The following is a 14,370-nucleotide window of genomic DNA, read 5'->3' as shown; positions in this document are numbered from 1 at the left end:
GTGAGCTATAGTGTCACCAAAGGATCTATCCTTTGACACTTCATTACTCATTTACATGCTGCCTTTCAGTGATATCCGCAAACACAGCCTCAGTTTCCACATGTATCTCACTGTATCCAACTCTACCTCGCATTCAACACTCTTGAGCCCTCCAATGCCTGCACACTGTCAGAATTCCAGGCTGACATTCAGTACTGCATCAGCAGAAAATTCCTCCAACTCAGTATTGAAAAGATAGAAACCATCAGTCCCCATCGCATGTTTCCTTGTCTCCAACTCCATTTCTCGCCATGCCAACTGTCTGTCACTCAGCCAGACAGCCTGTAATCTTGGTGTTATATTTGACCCCAGGGTGATCCTCCTATCAAATCTCCATATCTTCATTAACACTGTCTATTTTCACCTCCATGACATCACCCGCATTTGCCCTTATCTCGTCTTGTCGATAGCATTGTTCCCTCCAGACTCGATGATTCTAATGCACTCCTGGCTGGCTTCACGAGTTTCAACCTCTGCAAGCTCCGCTGTCTCGACCATTTGCCACTCAGGCATCTGCCCTCTGCTCACTGACCTACCTTTCCCAGCAATGAGCGGTTTTAAAATTCTCATCCTTGTTTTCAAATCCCTTCCTTGCCTCACAGCTCCTGTCTTTGCAATCGGCTCCAGATTGACAGCTCCCAGTTCTGGCTTCTTGAGCATTCCTGGTTTCAATTGTGCACCATTGGCGGCCGTGCCTTTATTTGCAAAGGTCACACGCTCTAGAATTACTTCCTTAAATCTCTCTGCCTGTCAACCAGTCTTTCCTGCTTTAAGACGTTCCATAAAAACTAACTCTTTGACTTAGCTTTTGGTCATCTGACCTAATATATTTTTCGGTGCTCTGTGTTAAAATTTCTTTGATATCACTCCTGTATCGCCCCTTGGGATGTTTCATTACGTTAATGGCGCTAGATAAATGCAAGTCACTTGTAATTGAAGATGAGGGAAATAGGAGATGGCAGTAAATGTCTGACCAAGATAACAAATAAGGGTAACATACATGGATAAAGAACAGATACAGTTATATAACATGAGTATAAATTAACTGTTAATCGTGTGAGTGATTGCCTGTTTAACACCGTACACAGCATTCAAAACATAAGAGGGGAACTGGAGACCAGAACTTGTCAAAGCCAGATGTAATAGCATATCTGAAACATTGCTGTTCTTTACATTCTATGTAAGAAGTAAGTGTAAACAGATATTCTGTTGTATAGTTTTATTTACCTGTCCACAGGTGCATTTAACGTTCTTTCTTTGAGCTGGTGATGGTAAAATCAGTTGTATTGAGTGATGATGTGAATGTCTATTGAAAGTATAATCCTCATGTACTGTTATCCAACAGACCACGTGCAGTTAAGGCTCTCTGACGGTGGAAGCCCATGTAATGGCCGAGTGGAGATTTATTACAATGGGACTTGGGGCTCAGTTTGTGATGATTCCTGGGATCTGGCGGACGCTGACGTGGTTTGCAAACAGCTGGGTTGTGGAAAGGCATTGGACCTGGCACTTCCTGCATCTTGTGGGCCAGGTTCAGGGCCAGTTTGGTTGGATGAACTGAAGTGTTCCAGTAACGAATCATTTCTCTGGGAATGTCCCTCAGCATCGTGGGGTAACCACGACTGTTCTCATAAAGAAGATGTGAGGATCATGTGTTCAGGTAAAGGTGCTTCCATGTGCCCATTTTCCGTAGTGTTGTGCACGTGGTTTCACAGGGAAGATATGACTTCGAATTACATACAATGGACAGCACGGAATCTGGCCATTCGGACTAACTGGTCAATGTGGTGTTTACGTTGCCCACGAGTATGGCCCCACCTCACTGCACCTAACCCTCTTTGCATATCCTCCTGCTTCTTTCTGCCTCATGTACCTGTGTAGCTTTACCTTAAAGGCATCAGTGCAAATCACCTCAGCAATTGCATGTGTTCGGAATTCAAAATTCAAACCACTCCCTAGGTAAAAAAAAACAAATTCTCCTGAATTTCTTATTAGATTTATTCGTGATTATTCTATATTTATGATCACTAACTTCGGTCTCTGTCACTTCAGAAGTGATTAGTGCCTCTGTATCCCGAGGTCTCTTTGCTGATCTATATCATTTTCACTCTTATTTTACAAGAGATACGTGGCCTCTTTATTCTTCCTGTCAACACTGAGCACCTTAGACTTATCTCTATTCAACTTATTTGGCAATTGTATGCCCATTCGGCCCGTTTATTAACGTCTTCCCGTATTTTGTCTCTGTCTTTCTTAGTGTTAACTCCATCCCCAAATTGCTGTCATCTTAAATTTTGAAATTAAGTCTCCCTTGTGTAAATCCAAATCGCTCATGCAAATGTTGAGCAGCAGTGATCCCAGCCCTGTGGAACACCACTTCCCAACTTCCACCATTCTGGGTTACCACATTGGACCCGGACGGTGTGCTTTGTAGCTGGTTTCCAATCATTCTTCCACTGATCTCTTGACTTCACAGGCTCTGACCCCAGTCATGATCCTTGTCAGAGGCCTTCTGGAAAAAAAAACATGCATATTACATCGACTGCATTATCCCTGTAATCTTTCTGTAACTTCTTCAAAGAATTCAATAACGTTGTTTGTCTTTCTGTTGTGAAATTCGTGTTGATTATTCTTTATTACTTTATGAGCTGTCGGTGTTTTTCTGTCGCTTTTCTGAAATAATTACTGGAAATCAGTGAACACAACCGGTGCAGCATGTGTTGAGCTGTGCAGTATGAACATACAACGAGTTATCAATCTAACTATCTGGATATTTCTTGTGTCATTGACAGAGCACAAAGAGCTGCGGCTGGTGAATGGGAAGCATCGCTGTGAGGGGAGAGTGGAAGTGTTCTACAATGGCACCTGGGGAACAGTGTGCTCGGATACACTTGATGGACCTGATGCAGAAGTGATCTGCAAACAGTTACAGTGCGGTCCCCTCAGTTCTATCGATTATTATGCTCAGTCATTTGGAGAAGGATCCGGACCCATTTGGCTTGATGGGATGGAATGTATTTCACACGAATCGTTCCTTTGGCAATGTCAAAAAGAACCGTGGGGTAAACACAACTGTGAACACAGGGAGGATGCTGGTGTTGTTTGTTCAGGTAACACAACAAACCTCTAAATGTGCGAGTGTCATTTCAAACATTGGTGTCTGATACAGTCAGCATGTTTCTCTTCTGAACAGAAGCAAAAGTAACTAAGGAGCAGCACCACAGATCAAAGGACTGCATTCGAGAATATGATTGTAAACGTGGGCTTTCACCAGGTGCTACTTCCTCTTTATTATACCAACTATCTGACATGTACTCCTTTCTTATACTACATCAATAATAACCATTGATTCTCTTTGCCAGATTCTGGACATTGGTTGCGCCTGTTTGGAGGTAACACCAACTGCTCCGGGAGAGTTGAGATATTGTGCAATAACAGCTGGGGCACGGTGTGTGATGACTCCTGGGATATGGCCGATGCCAATGTTGTCTGCAGACAGCTGGATTGTGGTCACGCTCTTTTGGCCCCAGGTGGAGCTACTTTTTCCCAGGGTGACGGTGTTATCTGGCTGGATGAGGTGAAATGCACTGGAAGCGAATCTTCTCTGGCCGACTGTCCTTCTTCATCGCCGGCTCAGTCTGACTGTGAGCACAAGGAAGATGCCAGTGTGATTTGTTCCGGTGAGGGTGACAGGGTTTGGAGAGTGGGGTTAGGGTTCATTGTTTTGTTAAATTGACTCACTAGTTCCAGAAATTAAGCACAGTATTTATCGTTTAAATGGAAAGTGCTGAAATTTCATCCTCCTGAACCTTTTGTACAATATACTCCACAGGGCTCGATGTCCCTCCAATTGCTGTCCCGTCCACATCTGCAGGTACTTACCATTATTAGTATCCTCGCCAGCGTTAGGGTTTGAATTAGTTGAATTGGTATTGTAGTCATTTTCTCAAGATGCTATGAGCACTTTCTCACTGACTGGAATATCTTTTCCTCACCGCATATTTCAAATGGTCTGGTTGAAATTCAGCTAATTCCAGATTCTGGCTGGACCTGAACTGTCGTGTTCTCATCAGAAACATGGGGGCACTGTCTCTGTAATTTAGACTGGCTCACACTTCCCTCTGGTGCAATGTGCACCACACATATTGTGGAATGTTCAGCCTGACTCATTGCCCGGAAGCAGTGGATATAATTATTAACTCCCTTTTGTAAATATGTTATTGTGCAAGACGGACTGTGTATGTGTTAAACCTTTCTGTATTATTGTCATTAAGAACAGGGATATAAAACTACTTCCATCCTAGTTGCGGTCTGCTTCGGAGTTCTGCTAATCTGTGTGTTGATCTCACTGATGGTGGTTATACAGAAAAAGTCAATCAGAAGAGGTGAGGTTCATATCTTACCGCGGATCCAACGAAAGATCCCAGATATTGTGTCATATGCATGCAAAACTCTCGTTCCTTGCAGATTTCTATGGACTGTCAAGTGGCCTTGTTAGAAACACATTATTTTTATTTTTGCTGATTTTCTCCATTCAATGTGCTCAGGATTTAGTAAAATGTGACATTTAAAATGGAGAGTGATTTGAAGTGTCCACATTCACTGTGAGAGTTCAGCACATCATACATGAAATTCTGGAAGAATTTACTTATTGTAACAAAGGATCCGGAAGTTTACTTCAACTTTGTAAGCTGTGCATTCAACTATTTACTTGTCTGTTAATCTTCCTTCATCCATTGGTTATCAGTTCCAGCCTTTCAGATTCCGGCTCTGGGCATCCAATATCGAGCTGTCTAACCGTGTCTTACTGTTATTTTGACAGGTGATACTTGTATAGGACCTTCTGCATTCACCAGCGGTGCTTCAACATTCCAAAACGACGCTTCCACTCATATTTCACCCATCCAAATCACTCCTGATTTATTATAAGAAATGGGACGCTTAATAAATGACACTTTTCATAATAATATAAAGTTCCTATAGAAATAGACCTCTCTCTCTAAAGAAAGATTCTGTATCTGGGACAGCATAGGCGCCTAGCACTGCCAAGGACCCGACCAGAACAGGCTCTGTAACAAGACAGTCCTAAAGCTGATAAGATCGAGCCTTGTAACCTCACTAGACAGGCAGTCGTTTACAAACGATCACAAGCAGGAGATCAGGTCATAGAGTCATAGATTAATAGAGTTATTCAGCACTGAAACAGTCCCTTCGGCTCAGCGTATCTCTGCCGGCCATCAGGCACCTATCTATTCTAATCCCATTTTCCAGCACTTGGCCCATGGTGTTGTATGCAATGGCATTTCAATTGTTCATCTAAATACTTCTGAAATGTTGTGAGGGTTCCTGCCTCTACCACCTCTTCAGGCAATGTGTTCTAGACTCCAACCATCCTCTGGGTGATACTTTTCCCCTCAAATCACCTCGATATATCCTTCCCCTTACCTTAAAACGATGCCCCCTGGTTGCCGACCCCTGCACTAAGGGAAAAGTTTTCTTCCTATCTATCCTATCAATACCCTTCATAATTTTGTATACCTCAATCATATTCCCTCCTCAGCCTTATCTGTTCTAAAGAAAGCAACCCCAGCCTTTCCAGTCTCGCTTCATAACTGAAATGCTCCTACCCAGGCAACATCCTGGTGAACCTCCTCTGCACCCTCTCCAGTGCAATCGCATCCTTCCGACTGTGCAGTTCCCAGAACTGTGCACAGTACTCCAGCTGTGGCCTAACTAGCGTTTTATGCTGCTCCATCATAACCTTTCTGCTCTTATATTATGTGCCTTGGCTAATAAAAGCAAGAATCCCATATTCTTTCCGAACCACCTTATCTTTCTATGCTGCTGCCTTCAGTGATCTATGGACAAGTACACCAAGGTCCCTCTGACTCTCTGTACTTCCTATGGTACTACCATCCATTGTATATTCCCTTGCCTTGTTACTCCACCTAAAATGCATCACCTCACCCTTCACAGGATTAAATTCAATTTGCTGCTCCCTTGCCCATCTTTCCAGCCCATCTATATCATCCTGCAATTTAAGGCTTTCTTCCTCACTATTTACAACACCACAAGTTTTTGCATCATCTGCAAACTTACTCCTCATACCTCCTATATTCAGGTTTAGATGATTAATGTTCACGACAAACAGCAAGGGTCCCAGCACCGATCCCCGTGGTACATCACTGGTCACAGGCTTGCTCTCAATAAAACAACCCTCGACCATTACTCTTTGCTTCCTACCACGCAGCCAATTTTGGATCCAATTTGTCAAATTGCCCTGGATCCCATGGGCTCTTACCTTCAAAAGGGAAATATTGAGAGTTCAGGGCTAACATGTTCCCATAGAGTTGAAGGGTTGGACGAACAATTCCAGATTTATTGTGGGTGTCAAGGGATATGGAGGATTGGATAAGGATCAAAAAGGAGGCTACTGGCAGATTCAGAGCGCTGAAAAACAGCGGACTCCCGAGAGGAGTACAGAAAGTATAGGGGGTACTTAAAAATTGAATTTGGAGAGCGAAGAGGGGGCATGCAATAACACTGGTGAGGAAGATCAAGGGAACGCCCAATGCATTTTTTAGAAGTATATCAAGGGCAAGAAGATAACCAGGGAAAGAATGGGACTGATTAGGGATCAAAATGGCCGTCTGCAATGTGCAGGCAGAGGACGTAAATGCGGCTTTAATGGATTACTTTTCATCTGTGTTCACCATGGAGATGGACGATGTCGGTGTAGAGATCAGGGAGCGGGGTTGTGAAGTACTTAAACAAATTAGCATTGAAAGGCAGCAAGTGTTTGTTGTTTTAGCAGGCTTAAAATGGAAAAATCCCGAGGCCCTGATGAGATGTGACCTAGGCTGTTAAGTGAGGTAAGGGAAGATCCAGCAGGGGCTTTGACACACATTTTCAAATCCTCGCTGGCCACAGGAGATGTACCAGAGGGTTGAAGGACAGTGAATGTGGTATCATTATTCAAGAAGGGTAGCAGGGTTAAACCAGGTAATTACAGGCAGGTGAATCTAACGTCAGTGCAAGGGAAAATATTGAAAACATTTTGAGGAACACGATTAATCTCCACTTGGAGAGGCAGGCATTAATCAGGGACAGTCAGCATGGCTTTGTTAGGGAGAGATCGTTTCTAACAAACTTGATTGAATTTTTTCCTCAGTTAGCACATTTGTCCTCAGTCTGCTGCAGGTGAACATAGGGATATGCAGTAAAATTGACACAGACATGTACGAAAATACACACAACAAAACTACTCCGCATTCAGTGTATCCGACTTTGTCCCTTTACTCTCTCTGTCTCTGTGATTTGGATGTGTTCGCAGATAATTTACTGTTAAACGCTCATGGGTTGCAAATAAACTTTAATCTTCCCACCCTCCATCTGACAGGTTCTGTCACTAGTGGCAAGGGTTCACCGGCTGGTTTATACCAAGCAATTTATGAAGAGATTGGGAATATTCCACCTGGCAAGGATTCCTATCAGATCCGGCATTCAGGTCTGTGTTTTATATTTCATGCCGAATGTTCACAAGACAAATGTCACTTCCACTTAAATACCCCATTTTAATGGTCAGTTTACTGACTGAACACTGTCAGAAATCCGCTCGCTATCCCCGGTGAAGGAGTCATATCACAGTGCGAGTGTGTCTATATCTGTGCGTATAGCAAGATTAGCAATGGGTTTGTGAAGATTCCCGCCCGTTGCTACTGCTTAAAGAACGTGATTTCTGTTTGTTTGTAACTATCATGTCATTTTATTCCATTTAAGCTAGACCATAAATCGTCACTGCTCTCAGGAGGAGACAGTTACATTGACTCAGAGTTTATTTCTCTAAGTGACTGGATTTCTGGATCAGAAACACGCTTCCATCAGGAACTCCGAAACTGAAGTCGGTGGTTCCTGCAAAAAACATATCCCAACACTTTGTATTCTGAAGTTTAACATTAATCTACAAATTCTGTTTCACAATACTGGGGCAACAACACTGGCAAATCGATAAAAGTTTTGTCTTGCGATATATTTGGAGGGCAATTTAACCATTGAGATTAATTTCTCAGGTTGCAAAAAAAAACAGTAAAGAACAAATCCGTTATTCGTCTCCTTGCACTCTTTACACTTTTCTGCCCCATTATCCGGGGTGGGGTTCGGTTTTAAAGCCACCACCATCCGTTTGAGACTCTGAAATTGAAAGAAACGCGGACAGGATGGAGGGATTCTGGATTATGAAACTGTGCGAACTGATTATGTTTTACACTATTGTCTCTGCTCTGATGTCTGAAATCTGACCCACCAGCTGTACTGTGTATTGTTTTAACTGCTCGCTGGATGAGCCAACATATTTGGTCCATCCCGAGTTGCTCTTGAACTACTGCAGTCCCTGTGATAAATGTTTCACAATCGTGTCAGATACAAAGTCCCAGGACATTGTCACCAGATGATGACGGCATTATGTTATTTGCTGGAACGTCCCAATCGATCTCTCCAATAACCATCCATGTTTGTGTTTAACAGTTGCTGATTCCATTGAGTCCCTAAATCGGATTGAATATTACACCAGTCACAGTTTGGGTCATACGGATCCTGGATCAGAAAATCCTGAAGGGAACTCCTCCAGTATTCAGGGTGGGTACATTTTTATTTGTTACCATCACGTTTTTTAAATCCATCACGCAGTCTGTTATCTAAAATCAACAACTAAATATATCAGAACTTAATCGCTGTAAAATGATGCTGCTGAATGCATGGGGATTTGCTGAGGGATTTTAGTTTTGAAGAAAGGAGAAATAATTTGGATGTCTGCAAAATAATACCGATTGCAACCAATACTTTAATGGAATGAAACATTCAATTATTGTGATTTCTGACACTGTTGTGTGGGCGGTGAAATGTGACATTTGTGTGTATGTTGAATGGGTGATTCAATGGGACAGATGTGACTTTAAAACGGAGGGCAGGATTTTGTCACACAGTGGCGACAGACTGGGAGGGAAATTGCCGCTGGATGGCAGTGCAAAGGAAGCCCGACGTATTTACTCTGTTAAGTGATATTCCTGGAAGCGGCCGAGCTGGTGGGTGGAGGCTGCACTTTAAGGCACTAGGCAGGCAATTGAGTCAATAAACAGGAAATTCATGGCAATTTTCCAAAGCATTCACAATTTAATGAAAGGTGACAACAGTTTTCAGAGACTCGCCATCTATAAGGAGGAGGAAGGTCAGAGGAAGGTCAGTTTTGGCTGTGAAAAGCATTGTGGCACTGGAGGGAGGGGGAGAGATACTGTATCGCGGTATTGGCAATCTGGAGGCTGACCTATCTTGGCGATCATAACAGAGGTATTTAGGATGAGCATCCTCTCAGACTTGAAACTTACTTACACCAAGTAAAAAGAATGGAGACCTTGAGAAGTGAGTGCAGTAATTTACAATAGGTCTACGCCACGCCGGTTTTGAGGCCTCCCATTGTGGAGGAGAATGAGAGATGGAAGCAGCTGCAGTCCCCAGGAGTTGGGCTGCAGCACCCAGATAGGGACAATAATCATGAGGCTGGAAAAGAGTGTGGATGAACAGGGCACACAGCCGCACGCAACCAGCTTCTTGAGTGCAGAAGATGCTACCCACCAGAGAGGGCTTACCATCAGAGGCTCTGCTTCCTGCAAATGTCGGAACAGCAGTGTCACTGAAGATTGTGCTTCTCCAAGAAGGTGGGCACTGAGCTGTGCTCCATGGTGTAGGAACATCTGAACAAATGAGTGAGGCACCCCTTCTCTAATTTAATTTTTATCATTTGTGACATTTAAGGCTGTCAAATTAATGTTAGGGACTGCACTCACCTTGTCATGCTATATCAGGGCATTGATCCCGTTCCTGCACTGAAACCTCTTACATGGGACTACCTCACGGCTGCTCACTCCCTGCTCAATCTCCTGCCATGCCCTCCCCACCTGCCTCACTGGCCTCCTCCTCCGGTCCCGATGGAAAAGTGCTTCCCTCCTTGCCCTTGCTGACTGGAGGAGCACTTCCATGGAGGCATGCGAAAACCTGGGCGCCAACCTTGCTCTGGTTGCTGCCATCTGCCAAACATGCAGGTTGTCAGTCTCCCAACCAATATCCTACACTGCCCCTTCCTTTCAATCGATTACAGGCTGCATTTTAAACATCGCATGAGCGATGACTCGCCTATCGTGACAGGACACGGTCCCATCATTCGCCAGCCTCTAATCTCACTGCGGCTGAAGATCACAGTTTACCCTGGCTGGCCCGTGTCGACTGACGTCTAATAATATAATTCTAAGTATTCAGTGATACCATTTAATTTCAGTGAAAATCATTATTTCCGCTCAGGTCTGGTTCCGGGTGATTATGATGATGTTGAGACTGGAGCCATTGACACTCAGGATGGTCACTTGTTGCTGGACAGTAGTCCTGATGATCTCTTCACAAGTGCTGGCGGTGATCTCTCCACTCTCGGTGAGTTAAACTCCCACAGTCACCAGCTCTCTGTCACTAATTTGAATTTCGTTCCACTCGGTGATGTCACAGACTGCTGGTTGATTTAAATACATGTTGTGATTAAAGGAAATTAGACAAAACAATGCTTGAAATATTTTAGAAAAGACACCCTTATGTTATTCGGTGTGTGATATCTCTCTTGCTAACACTTTGACTGGAAATCTTCCAGGTGCTCAATCTGAACACCCTGATTCAGTCTTAGCTGATCCATTTCATCTGCTTTCACCCAGCGGTAAAAAAAAAACAACACGGTGAATGGAGATGGAAAACATTCCGAGGCCAACAAATTCCAGTCCCCTTTACGTTATACGTATATAGATGACCCGCATTGGACCAGCTTTCAGTCCAATCATTAAATCATAAACTTTCTCTCCACAGTATACAGCTCTCAGACCCGCACTGAGCCTACTTTCAGTCCAGTCATTCATCCATAAGCTTTCTCTCCACAGTATACAGCTCTTAAACCCGCACTGATCCCGCTTTCAGTCCAATCATTCATCCATAATCTTTCTCTCCACAGTATACAGTTCTCAGACACGCACTGATCCCGCTTTCAGTCCAATCATTAAGCCATAATCTTTCTCTCCACAGTATACAGTTCTCAGACACGCACTGATCCCGCTTTCAGTCCAATCATTAATCCATGATCTTTCTCTCCACAGTACCCCGCACTGATCCCGCTTTGATGCCTCCCTCCATTCCTGAAAACAATGAGGATGTTCACTGTGACACGTTCACAATAGCAGACATTACACCAAAGATGGGCACTGACTGTGTGGTTCAACATCTTACATCTCCATCAGTCTGGTAAGACCAATGTTTTATAATTTGTTCCGTGTATTGTGCTGACAGTGTGCAGTCCCAGCTGTTTCCGATATTAAGAATATCGATATTGATTCCAAAGTATCAGAAAGATGATGGGTGGCACAGTGGTTAGCACCGCAGCCTCACAGCTCCAGCGATCCGGGTTCAATTCTGGGTACTGCCTGTGTGGAGTTTGCAAGTTCTCCCTGTGTCTGGGTTTTCGCTGGGTTTCCTCCCATCACCAAAAGATTTGCAGTTGATTGGTAAATTGGTCATTATAAATTGCCCCTAGTAGACGTTGGTGGTAGGGAAATGTAGGAACAGGTGGGGATCTTGTACGAATATGGGATTAGTGTAGGACTAGTAAAAATGGGTGGTTGATGGTCGGCAGAGACTCGGTGGGCCGAAGGGCCTGTTTCAGTGCTGTATCTCATAAAAAAAAGAGAACATTTTCTGTACTTACTAAAGAAATAGGAGGCTTATTGAAGCAGAAATATTCTGAGGAGATCATATACTGTATTTGATGTATTTGTTTGGTGGTTAACATTGCTGTAAACCTCTCAAGTCGTTTTTGTTGCGGTTTCAGGTAAAAGTCAGCCTCAAATCCAGTGTATGATGTCTGGAGGTGGATCACAGACTGATGTGTTATTCTGTGTTAAATCTGAAGGAACGGCATGAACTTTCCCAACAGTGTGAACGTGATAATTGTGCTTTGTTTTACGATATAAACATCACTTTATTTTTATCAACCATCATTTTACATTGTGTTGAAATAACTAGATTTGGCTTTTCTCTATATTTTGTCTGAAGGTGCGTGTTTTCTGTTTAATTAAAATACCAAACAGAATTGATTTCGGATCATTTCTCTGTCTGTACAAATACTGAGATATATTACTCCGCATGTAATTACCAACACTGTTACAGAGATGAAAACCATTGCTTATTAATGAAGAGTTTATGTAAAGTTCGTTTTGTAACCGATTCACTTTTCCATATCCTGTTTAAAAAGGTTTAGAACACGTCAGGTGACAAATAAATGGTCTGTCTCTTTAATCTGCATTTATTGTAACTTCTTCCTCCACCACCACATACTCGATATGGACAAATTACTGCAGTTTCTAATGTAAGTGTTGATGTACAATGGGAATAACCTTCAAAAATAATTAAAATGATTTATTCAATGTTGCATTTGGAATTTGTGCCTTTGTCAATATTAACGACTGTATTGTGGTTCAAGGACTAAATATACACCAATTTCGAGATACAATATAATGTTTTCCTGCGCTACACTATCCCGGAGTATGGTGGGAGAGCAGGAGAAACTGGTCAGTAATTCATGCGTTTTTGCCGTCAATTTTAAACATTTCAGTTAGTCAACAGCAGAGCGCAATTGTTACTCTGTCGGGAGAGCAGCTACACCATGCATTACTCTCCAGAAAATTGTGATTTTTGTGATTCGTCGGCTTTCTGAAATACCCGTATCCACCAGCAGACGGCGAACATCATTTGAATTGAAAACGAATTATGTTGGAAACACATAACAGCTGAGATATCATCTGTGGCGAGAGACACAGGACCAGCTTTGAACGTTATTGCGATTTCGTCAGAAATATATATTAGTCGAGATTAATTACTTTTAGCAAATACAGAATCAGGGAAAAAGGATGGACTGGAGAGAGTAAAAGAGTGAAGGTTTGTGTTAAGATGGAGGCAAGTGTTATGAAATGAATTCCGCCCCCTTTACTCTCTCTTATCTATCTCCCTGTGATGTGCAGCACTTTATTCTCTCAACCCTCACATTGTCATTAAACCTGCTGACAATGGAATCGCTGTTGTTGTTTGTTGTAAAGACCTCTACCTTGGGGAGCCTAAACACAAAACTCTCTGACACATCGTTCCACTTCCCCCAGACCATGAGTCCATCACTGAACATCATGTCATCCTTTCCCATATTATCTTTGAACTCATTTCCTCTTGAGATCTTCACCCCGTGCCTGTGACCGCGCACAGCCCCTTCGAAATCCTCCAAACATCCACAAACAAGGCTACATCGTAAGACTCAACATTTCAATCTGTTCCTTTCCGATGGATCTTAACTCTTTCTATTGCACTTTCTCCCCTTGTCTTCTTCTGTCGCCATCCACGATTTTAGCTACTCTGGTTTCCGGGCCATAAATGTTTCCTTTTCACCATGGACATCCAGTCCAACACTGTAAACAAGATATGTAGGTTCCTTCAACTACATCCCTCCCCAGGCCGTCCAACCACTCTGCATTTACATCTCTCACCAAGATGTTCATTCCCTTTAAACTTCTCTTTCCCTCTCCAGAGCATGTAATTCTCTTAAAACTTTATCTCTCACTAGGGTGATCAATCCCTTTAAAACTCATTAAATCCATTCAGGAAATTCGGATCCCTACAAGTCCATCCCTCATCAGGACGGCCATACCCTCAATACTTCCATCTCTTACCAGGATGTTCAAACCATCTGCAACTTAGCCCATTCAAAATATTCAGGTCTGTACTTTTCCATCCCACACCGGGATGTCCAGTCGCTTTGCAGTCCATCTTTCACCAGGATGTATCTTCCACCTACACCTGTATCTCTGAATAGGACATGCAGCCTTTCTGCATCGCAATACCTCGCCTCGCCATCCAGTTGTTTGACACCTTTACGTCCCACCAGCACACGACATCTTGTTTGGGTACATTGATGACTATTTCATTGTGGTTTCCTGACCTCATTCTCAGCTGAAAGGAATTAACTTTGCTTCCAGCTGCCAGCCCTACTTTACATTTACACGACCCATCCCCAATTCGATTCCTCGAAATCTTATTTCTAAAACTGAGGATCGGCAGGTAGCTCACAATGTCTATCTGTAGCCACCAACCCAGAGACCTAGCTCGATTATGCACCCCACCTCCCCCATCCTGCTTCGTGTCAGGTCTCTATTGCCTTCTCCAGGTATCTACATCTCTGTTACAGCAGTTCCAATGATGCCACCTTCC

This window comes from Heterodontus francisci, unplaced genomic scaffold, assembly GCF_036365525.1.
Source record: "Heterodontus francisci isolate sHetFra1 unplaced genomic scaffold, sHetFra1.hap1 HAP1_SCAFFOLD_716, whole genome shotgun sequence".
Lineage (NCBI taxonomy): Eukaryota > Metazoa > Chordata > Chondrichthyes > Heterodontiformes > Heterodontidae > Heterodontus > Heterodontus francisci.
Note: the sequence above shows the minus strand (reverse complement) of the source record.